At 36.4% G+C, this 11123-nt stretch overlaps 1 protein-coding gene across 1 annotated transcript in view; it reads right to left on the bottom strand.

Moving 5' to 3' along the window:
* The window catches only part of LOC106111663 (homeobox protein Nkx-6.1-like), a gene marked incomplete at its 5' end in the record, with an annotated part of 36093 nt that overhangs the window by 7558 nt on the left and 17412 nt on the right, over positions 1 to 11123 (bottom strand). The window lies entirely within an intron of this gene.

Genomic DNA, 11123 nt, shown 5'->3' with positions numbered 1-11123 from the left:
TTTTTTACTTCTGGCAACTTAATGAAATTACGTAGATTTTTGATAGCGCGCCTGCGACGCGGCGGCGAAGTTTTTTTTTTAATTTTCGTCATTTCAACTCGTGATTAATGCATCCAGCCAGTGGCGCTGATTAATTTTTACTTTTCATTAAATTGCCTACTTTTTTCGGAAGTTTGATTTGCGTCCTAAAGTGCTTTTTGAATGATGAACTTTTTTACCTTTTTTCTTAAATAAAAAAGTCAATTTCATCGTACAATAGCGTAATAAATATTCGAATAGTTGCGAATTAAGAACCCAAACAGAACGCAGTTACTTTCAAAGTAAAATTTTGTTGTATTATATCTAAAGTGCTTATGTTTGAGATATCTTTAAGTACCTTGTAAGTTCCCCTATGTTGATATTCTTATCTGATGGATGAAAAGTTTAAAATGCGCGAGGGCGTAGCGGAGGGGGCGTGCTGCGAGGTGCGGGGGCGGGGGCGACAGTAAGCCGCTCATCAAGTCGGTATTAACTAAAGCATCGGCTTTTTCCCGCCGAGGGGTTTGTACTCGTCCGATGAAATGTTACATACCACTTGATTTATATGTTAAAGTGTATGTCAGAACAATTCATTTTAAAGAACAACAGAGGAAATTTGATTTAAATTGAATGATTTTGATAGATTTATTACTGAAATTCAGTAGAGTTGTAATACATTATAATCTCATTCAATAATAGAGTTTTATAAAATTAACACAATTCAACAATGAACTATGTATTTCATTGTAAACATTTATACTAAATATGCGCATGTCAGGCAACATCCGCCTGCGCTACATTCCATCATAATGAGTTAATATTCTGTAATGCAATCACGTGATCAGCTCACAACTAACTGTAGTACATCGTAACAACGCATTTACATAAACTTTACACCAACATAAACTTCATGTAAACCTCACAGATAAGGCTGCGTATAACTCGTAGCGCGTAGCTACAACTCGTAGAGCGTTATAACTCGTAGCAGTATTGCGTAGTCAAAACAATAGATAATGCCTTCATTAAAATTTAAATGAAAGCTAAGCCGATGGCCCCTAGCGGCGAGAACTGCGCCGTCATGTCGGCTACTGGTATCTCCGATACATTCCGGTAATGCTGTACGCGTGTTCAAATAAATCCACCTCTGATATCTGATCAAATTCTATGTTTATGTTAAACTAGCTGTTTCTAGCGACTTCGTCCGCGTGAAATTAAAAAATAATGAAATCGATAGCTTGTGTTACTCATAGATAAATTACCTTACTAATGGTGAAAGAATTTTTAAATTCGGCCAAGTAATTTTTACGTAAATCGAATACAAACAAAAATACAAATCTTTCCCCTTTATAGTATTAGTATAGTTCTGTGAAAAGTACAACGCCATGTTTAGGTTTAAAAATACCTTTAAAACACTAAAATGTATAATATAAACCACGGAGAGAATTTTATCTTCTGTCTTCAAATATCATGTTAAATGAACAAACTTCAAGATCATATTGCGGTGGTGGAAGTGCAAGCGATCAGGGAACAAACACTGCGATCGCTGTAATCTATCGATAGGTGAAGGCCCCCCCTCCATCGTACCCCCGCCCGATAGCGTATCGCCGGAACAAATTGAAAACATCCCATAAAAGCTATCGCCGCCATCGCCAGCGCAAACCGCCGTGACTCTTTTATTTAGCACTAGAAATAAATTGTAACCAACGCTGAGGGTGCTCACACTAATCTAATTCCTTTGTGTGAGATTTAATTCAACTGATACTGAAAATTCACATTATTGTAAACGGATACGATCGCCACAAGTCCATTTACATTTTACATTCTATCTTTGTCATAAAAAAATACATTCAGTTTTCGTTAACATTTAAATTAAATTCAAATTCCAAGCGTGACCTTATCATTTAAGAGAGTTACATATATAAATATGTAACAATCTTACTAATATTATAAATGTGAAAGTTTAGATGGATGGATGAATGGATGGATGTTTGTTAGCGTTTGTAGCCTAAACGACTGAACGGATCTCCATGAAATTTGGCACAGGTTTAGAGCATAGTCTGGAAGAACACATAGGCTACTTTTTATCCCGGGAATAGTTACGGTTCCCGTGGGATTCATTAATATTGTTTTTTAATGTTCACTCGATCATTCTGCAACGGTTTAACATATCTTATTGAAATTTGGCACAGATATAAAACAAAGTCTGGAGTTCACATGAGATAAGTTTCATCCCAGAGAAATGTCCGGTTCCCGAGGGATACGTAGCTTTTTGTAATTTATATAGTTTGTTTGTTTTCTGATACCGGGCGGACGAAGTCGCGGGCAACAGGTCGTCTTTTATAAATACACTTACTTTGACTCGAATTAAGACAATATACTCTTTCACTTATAATTATAATGCAATTATTTAAGGGTATTTTTTAACGTCATTAAAACAATTTAAACGTCAAAGAGATATAATCAATAACCACAAACAAACATTTGGACTTTATTTATTTGTATAATGTTGCGGTTAATCCGTGGACGCAATAAATCTGCGCGGACAGGAGCAAATTGAAAATGGCGGGGTTTTTTTCGCGCGCGGAAAAGAATCGGCCGCGGAAAGCGGGAATGAGCGCCAGATTAGGCCGGGATAAGTCCGCGTTATTAATGGACCCGAGATACACACGACAAAATGGATAATAAATGGATCACAAGCTAACCTTTTACTCTGCACATTTTTGTATGTGTGTTGTGTGCGGCTGTGTTCACTACTCTATGTTCAACTGCTTAAATGAAGATACACTTACAAATTCATTCACTATAACAGTGTAAGTCTACACTAAAGAACTCACTTAGCTACCATTATCGTCTATGAGTACCGTTACATACATTTTAGTTGAGTGTCAATAAAATATCAAAAATAAATTTTAGACCTTTCACGTAATTTAATCCCATACTGATAAAAATGTTTCACACTTGTAATGTTTTACAACATTATAAATACAAAAGGCACGTCGCAATACTGTCGTTCAAGAGTACTATAAAAGACATTACAGGCGCTTCTCTTTGGTGATATCACACTATCGTTCTTTGCAAGTGTCTGCTGAGTTCAGGAAAACTTTGTGAGAACTGTCCGTTACCAGCTCCATTGTTTGAAGAACTAGCTTACAGTAACATTGTAAACTTGAGTTAATTCTATTTCTCATAGAAATTTATTAATTAATAATATTAATTTATGTTAGCTAATATAAATGCAAAAGTTTAGATGGATAAATGGTTTGTTAGAGTTTGTAGCATAAACGCATGGACTGAACGAATCTCACTAAAATTTGCCAAAGATGTACATAGAGTGGAAAACGCATAGGGTACTTACTTTTTTTAAATCCACGGAAACGGAGTAGCTGGCGAAAGCTAGTAATTCCATAAATTTGAAAGTGTAGATGTATTATGGTTGTTTGTGTCTATTTCAAGAACGAATCTTTTAAAATGTTATTCTAAATGAACGAGCAAGTATTTCTATAATTTACAAAATCAGACACTGCGCCACTAAATCAACGAGTCCGTGACAAATGTTAATACCCAAAACAATTAGCGAAATCGAATTATTTACAGACTTGTTAATTCGTATCCAAACTTGATTTATTGTACCAAACATAAATTACATTTTAAATCTAATTTTAAACTGTACATTTAATAAAAATACTTTAAAGAAATGGAAGGACATGAATATGTAAAAATATAGATAACAATTACGTTATTATTTAGTGTCATTAAGTCAATGTTATTGTAATATTGCCAAATAATACCGGAAACAGAGAGCAAGTCGGTAAGGCGCGGTGTTTCCTGTAGCCAGCCGGCAGCCCATCCTAAACGCATTATGCGATCGATTGCGACCGCTACATGTGTACTTCGCGACTACATCTTCACCCCAACCCCCGCACCTTCACACCCCCACCCCGGTGGGGGGTAGACAACGGAAAGTCAATATGTGGAAATAATAATAAAGGATACCGCGATCCGCATACATATCGCGGCATTATCGTGTTGAACATCAGTGAAGCCGGCCGGCACTTCCCGCCTCTTATTGCTTACTCCGCGACGCCTCGGGATTTCTGTTTCATGTTTGGTTAAATCGACAATAACCTTAACTTACGTACCCTATAACTTATTGCGCATAACATGAGCATTTATCGAAGTTACTTAATATTTTAAGAATATTAATGTTATGTATTTTACACTAAATGATCCAATTTTATTATAACTATTTACTTTTCAAGTTGTACTATGATGTTGCGTTTTATAAAGATTACTTTATCATTGCAACTTCAAGTTCTTTTTGACCGACTTCCCAAAAGAGAAGGTACTTAATTCGTCTGTATGTCACTTTTTTCTTTTTTTTACATGTGCATCCAAGATTGTATTACTCGTTTACAGGACAAGTGAAAGTTTTCTCGAGTAGTTTTTATTTCCAACATTGCACAGTGTATTATTTCCGCATTGCAGTTACTCTTGCACTCAATTTTTACAGTTTTATGTCAATTCCTACTTTGAACACTTTAACATGTGTCTGAAATAATGCCTTTGATAAAAAGGGAATGTATTTAGATAATATAGTTTTATTAGTTACCAATAAAGGAGCAAAGTTGCTTGCTAAATTGTTTGCTTATCTCGTACAAAAACTATGTTTGTAGTTAACAAATCAAAAGAAAATGTATCCTAACAAAAGCTTAATTTGTAAGTACAATAAAAATGTGATCCAATAGTTTTGATGTTATTACAAATACGGAGGGAATATAAAGGCGAGGCCTCACTCGAGGCAATAAAATGTTAGCAGCAGCGTGTCCATAAAAAATCTGGGCGCGATCAGCACATCGCCTTCGCTCTACGCTCGCATCAAACTTGATGCGCCATAGACTGTGTTATGACGGGTGACCACACTTTCAGAATAAGTACGGGACTTTCCTCTTTTGGTTTCAAATGTGTTATTTAATTTTAATTAAATATACTGGTATTAGTTCTATTTATTTTGCTATTTAATAACTATTGATAGAAGTTTTAAGCGATTAGGTTTCCATTTAGATATAGTATTTTACTCGTTACCGATATTTGTGGTCACTTTTTTTGTTATCCGAGATTTTCGTGTAACACTTTGCTATCCTAATCCGCTACCGTTCGACATCGATTTGAAGTGGAATCGATTCATGAATACATATCGTCGGCACGTAATGAATTGTCGTGACGTGATCGTGTCGTCGTCTCCCGCTCGCTACACAATATAAGGTTATACAATGGACATTGTTAATATGTAACACTGTGTTTACAAGAAAATGAGCAGCGCAAATACAATATGAAAACGTTATGAAAATTATTTTCTCGACTTATTTGTATCAGACATTTTATTAATACAAATGTTACATTACTTTCCGTTTATTTGGTACGAATGTAAATAGCCTTTTTAAACCGTTTAATTTGCAAATATGAAAACAATTGAGTGTCGCTGTTTTGTAGTTCGTTACTAAATATGAGAAGCGTAACACCGGTGTCACTCAGAGCAATATCTATGACCGCCTTATCTCAATACAGACATCCAATTTGATGCATTAATACAAACTGAGTCACTACTTTACCAAACACGAGATGTTATCTTAAAAATTCCAGTGTAAAGATAATCTAATATGGATTCGCTTCGCAGAGAGCGGCGCAGCGCGGCGCGGCGCGGCGCGGCGCGGCACGCTGCCATGTCTCAATCAGAACGGAGAAATTAACTGGCCGCTAATAATAGGACGGATTTATCTTAATACCATCACCGTTTAATATATCACTCGGTAGCCGGCAATCTGCCCTCCTCCCCGCTGCCCGCTGCCCGCCTGCCCTCCTCCCCGCTGCCCGACGCCCGACTGACAAATGAAAGTCGGCCGACGTCTCATCGGAGAAATTAAATACAACCATCGATAATTATCTATTACAACCCTCAATCTTAAATCATTTCAAACTCTATCACTACTGAATAAGGTGCAATTTAAAGTACTGGATTCTATGTTTTACAATCAGTAATAAGTTCTGTCGAATACGTTAATATTTAGAATAATCTTACAATTAGTTCAGTGCGATAATAAACTTTAATACAATACTTGTAGAGTGTAATTCATAGTGTCAGCTGGGGTAAGTTATAAAGTAGTGTCGGTGTCATGTCATGATGTACATCAGTGCGCGGTGTCATTGGAGTCATTAGCGCGACTAATGAGATTTGGGACAAACCGTGAGACTGCTCCAGACTGGGCAATACAAACTCTGTGACGTAGACGAGCACGGCCAAACACTATTTTCTCGATTGCTGAAGCACTTTTAACACCCATCAATAGATGTACCGGAATTCATTATATTGCCATTATATTTTAAACCCATTAGTTTACAAATTATAGCTAACTAATTTACGGCCGCGACTAGGAAATTGGGCAATGTGTGCTTCCAGACTATCCTCTACGTCTATGCCAAATTTCATCGAAATCCGTTCAGCAGTTTAGGCTACAAACTCTCACAAACATCCATCCATCTAAACTTTCGCATTTGTAATAATGGTATGATTGAATTCTTCACTTTTTTACACAAATTCGTGTGTAATTGTTAGTATCATATTTAAAATTAAATTAAAAGCCTCAACACAAAATGCAATATTTTGTTTTGCAAGCGAACTATGAAACCTTAGTAATAATTAATAATTCTATTATGTTTTATTAGTATTATATAGCTTGTTAAGAACATCAAGTTGAAGTATAATAATAAATAAAGTTGTGTAGTGTCGGGGTGTCGGGGTGACGGGGTAAAAGTGTAGCGATCACGTGGCGGGTACAAATGGCTGGATTAACGGCGGTGCGGTTATCGTTATTGCAACATTCATTATAATATTAATTATTAGCTAACTCGTGTCCTGTCCTGCGCCGCCGCCGCCGCCGCCGCACCGAGCAAGCTGAGTACAGTCGGCAGAACAAATTTATAACTTTAAATAACTCAACAATAATACAACATCTAATCTTTTTAAAATCTAATAACATAAAATTATTCCGTGCCAACAATTATAGGTTCTAAGTGAAAAAGAACGCTGAAAAACATTTTCCGAAATATTGCATGTGAAAAATGTGTAGTTGTTAGTGTTTTCCCGATTTTAAAAACGATCTTTTTCTTTTAAACACGTACCTCATATTGTACTTAAAATTAATATTTTATAATATTTCTAGTTTTGTAATCTGACTAACAGAACAAAGTTTTGAATTATTCGATTGACTATTAATAAATGTAGATCGGTCTGTACCGCTCTCTGCAGCCAGCTTATGGAGATGAGATTGTTTAACCGCTCAGCTTCCAATAACAAGCCGTTATGTCTCATCTCATCGATCAGTAGTAATTGCTTTTGCGGACGCTACTTTAAAATGGCGCGTAAGCTCGAAGACGCGAGCGACATCTGTCGGCGTAATTGAGGGATTAGGCAGATAATTGAAACAGTCGAGCGCAGACAGACATACACACTCGCAATGAGCGCGAAAGAGATGTAAGATTTCACTCGACGGCGCCGTCAAACGGAACGGTTAACAACGTGTCTTCTTGTATATTGTATTATCTTACGTTTTATGCCCTATTAATCTTGCTCGGGAAAGGATGTGGGGATGTTTTGCGATTTTGATCCTTAATAAAGAGGAGTAGAGTTTGATTTTGTTCCTTGGAGTTTATCTATAGGGTGTTGGTTGTTTTCGACGTAATAAATAATTGTTTGCGCGCGTAAAACTAGAGTGGCGTCGTTGAGCGCGGAATTGTATCGGCGAGGAGAGGGCGCTGCGAGAGCGACACGGGCCCGCGACGTGTACGAAGTAATCACGAGGCCCTCGTACATTGGTGACGTAGGCAATTGATTGCACTTGACATACGAACACATCTTTCTCGTAGACAGTTATGTTTCTCTCGCTATTTCGTAACTACGGAATTCGCTAAAACATACTATATTTCATAAATAATCTGGCGGAAGCATTGTAACGAAAGTTTGTTATCTACTGAATGTATTTGTAAGAACAAACTTTTTGTTGTCAAAATGAAAATAATGTTGATATTATCATGTTAGACGCACACCTAGTTCGGCCTACCGCGTAGCCCCTTTAATTAAATCAATCGATTCGTTATAACTATCCTAAATAGAATGGTATAATAAAAATCGGTAGCCACGTTACGTCACGTTGTTCGTAAAACGAATCACCGAATTATACAGTACGAATAGACTCGATTCTTGACGATACAAGTCGAATACAACTCGTCCATTGAGACACGTCGTGTCTATGTAGATTAATACGAAGTTATTGAATTATAGTATGCAAATGTGGGCATCGGCGATCGGCTACCGAAACAATTTAACGGCAGATTAATAATCGAATAGCTGCGGCGATGCTAAGTCGATTATGAATCGATTCTATCACGATTACGATGGACCCATTGCCGACTGTCGGCCCGGAAATGTCACTCGACCACTGACAGAAGTTAATTAAAATAAATATGAACGCCATAATTTTTAAACTGTTGTCGAGAATTTAAACTATTGTAGAAACTACAAGAATGTTTCATAAATCAATAATTAATTTTCTGCAATTCAAGAATTTATTTTATATAATACTAGCTATTACTCGCGACTTCGTCCGCGTAAGATTAAATAGTAAAAAAAATATCCTATGTTACTCACAGATAAATTACCTTTCTGACGGTGAAAGAACGTTTAAAATTGACCCAGTAGTTTTTGAGTTATTTCAATACATACAAATATACAAAAATACAAATCTTTCCTCTTTATAATATTAGTATGGCTATAGATTTAGTTTGTTAAGGTGGAGACTTTCTGTCTTAAAATGTCTTAAAAGTATTTTATCATAGAATACCTAAATGGTACTTATTTTGATACGAAACCGAGTAGGTACCTTTTTGACATTCATTCCCCATTCCCAAAACATAAACATGTGATTTGCAAATTGTCAGCTAACACCGTGATATAATATGGCTAAAGAGGTCCGTAACACAATCTTTTTATTTATGTTTACAAGCTTCGCCCTCGACTCCGTCCGTGTGAATTAAAAGAAAACAAAAGTAAGTAGCCTATGTGTTCTTCCAGACTATTCGCTACATCTGTACCAAATTTCATCGAGATCAGTTGGGGCTACAAACTCAAGCAAACATCCATTCAAACTTTTTCATTTATAATATTAGTAATTAGAAAGGTTATGGTTTTGTGTATCGGGAATGGCTAACTGATGGTGTCACTAGCGACTACTGACGGACGACACGCCCGCCGCGATGACGGCTTAAAATTAAATTATATAAAACTGTCAAATCTCAAACATTTCTCGTCGTTTTTGATTCATCATATTAAATTAATATGAGGTTGAGAGTTAATCCAATTTGAGCTATACAGTGTGATGCATTTTATTATTTCGTTATTTTTTCATTTACGTTTGTTATGATACAAACTTAATATTAACTTATTTTTATAGTAGCAAAAATCAAAATTTAAACGGTTCACCCTGCATTTGTCGTCATAGCGTTGTCTATATGTATACTTCCATACTCTATACTAATATTATAAAGTGGAAGGATTTGTATTTTTGGATGTTTGTATGTATTGGAATAACTTAAAAACTACTGGGCCGATTTTAAAAATTCTTTCACCGTTAGAAAGGTAATTTATCTCTGAGTAACATAGGCTATATTTTTTAATTTCACACGGACGAAGTCGGGAGCAACAACTAGTGTTTTATATTGTCTCCAAGTAATCGACTACAAATTATAAGAAAAACAATAAATGCTGAGTTTTATTCCGCATCAAACCCTATACGATTGTAGTCTATTTTTCACATCGTCATATAATTCAACATGAGGGCGCGCCAGGGGTGCTAGGGCTGCTAGGGCGGCAAGGGCGGCTAGGGCGGGCGGCAGGCGAGGGCGGCGCCTATAAAAATGCAAATGGCGGTGTCGACTGGGGATTTTCATTGTTGTATCAATCACACGCCCGTTCCTTATTATTGCGGGATTTCATCCGAGAGCCGCTTCGTTTATTGTTTTGGTGAGCCATCTCCCGCCGACGACGGGGACGCTCTAAACGGATTTCTCTCCGCAATGTATCATATTTTTATTGTTGCTTTTCAAGAGGCATTTAAATTGTTTGTATGAGAACTGTGATTGAGTGAGTATTGCAGCTTTGTTTGTGGAATACGTTTATTCTATTTTTGTAATAAGGGTTGAAGTTGGTATAAACTTTTGAAGAAAATAATACACTTGAATTGTGTTTGATAAATGGAAAATTATATTTAAATGATGAACGATATTTGGAGAACTTTGTAAGGTACTTTCATGCCATATACAAAGCTTGTAATACAATAAAAAGCCACTTTTTAATAAGATAACCTATAAAAACTTTTCACGTAACCCAACAACAAATCCAAAAAAATAACAGTTTTTTTCGATTTCTAAAATACAAATACAATTTTGTCGAATTCTTATTAACAAGACACATTATATTGAGAAATGTTTGTTTATAACAAAAAATGTATTGTTATTAAATGTATAGTGCGGTCGCCATCTGTCGGCCGGCAAATAAAACAGCGATTAGCAGCGTCGGGGGCGGCCATTGTGATGATAATGCCGCGGTTATTGTTGTTTAATATACGTTCGGATTCGCGACGGATACGCGACGGATACGATTCGGATACGGTACGGACACGCCCACGACACATGCGGCGCGATGATTAACGCGACAAAGGGAACTATTGATGGATCGACTTGTAACTCTGTGGCTCGACATTTCTAATACTAGTAACATATTTTACTATTTCATAATTTACTCGGTTGATTTGTATTCCTACAGTTACATAGTCAATTGTGCATTTAAATCAAAGTACTTGATTTTAATTAAAGTAAATGTTCATATCTCAGAAGAGGCATCAAGTGGAAGTAATTCTGATGAGTGTCCACCTTTTTATTATAAGAAAATGGCGACAAACGGAAGCGGTATTGACAGAGAGGGGGACACAAAGGAAGAAGAAATATCATCTTTATGCGCATCCCCTCATGCGTAGATTACAGGAATGCAACGCATC

Source organism: Papilio polytes, unplaced genomic scaffold (genome assembly GCF_000836215.1).
Source record: "Papilio polytes unplaced genomic scaffold, Ppol_1.0 DF824157.1, whole genome shotgun sequence".
NCBI classification, from domain to species: domain Eukaryota; kingdom Metazoa; phylum Arthropoda; class Insecta; order Lepidoptera; family Papilionidae; genus Papilio; species Papilio polytes.
Note: the sequence above shows the minus strand (reverse complement) of the source record. Positions and strands in the feature narration are given on the sequence as shown.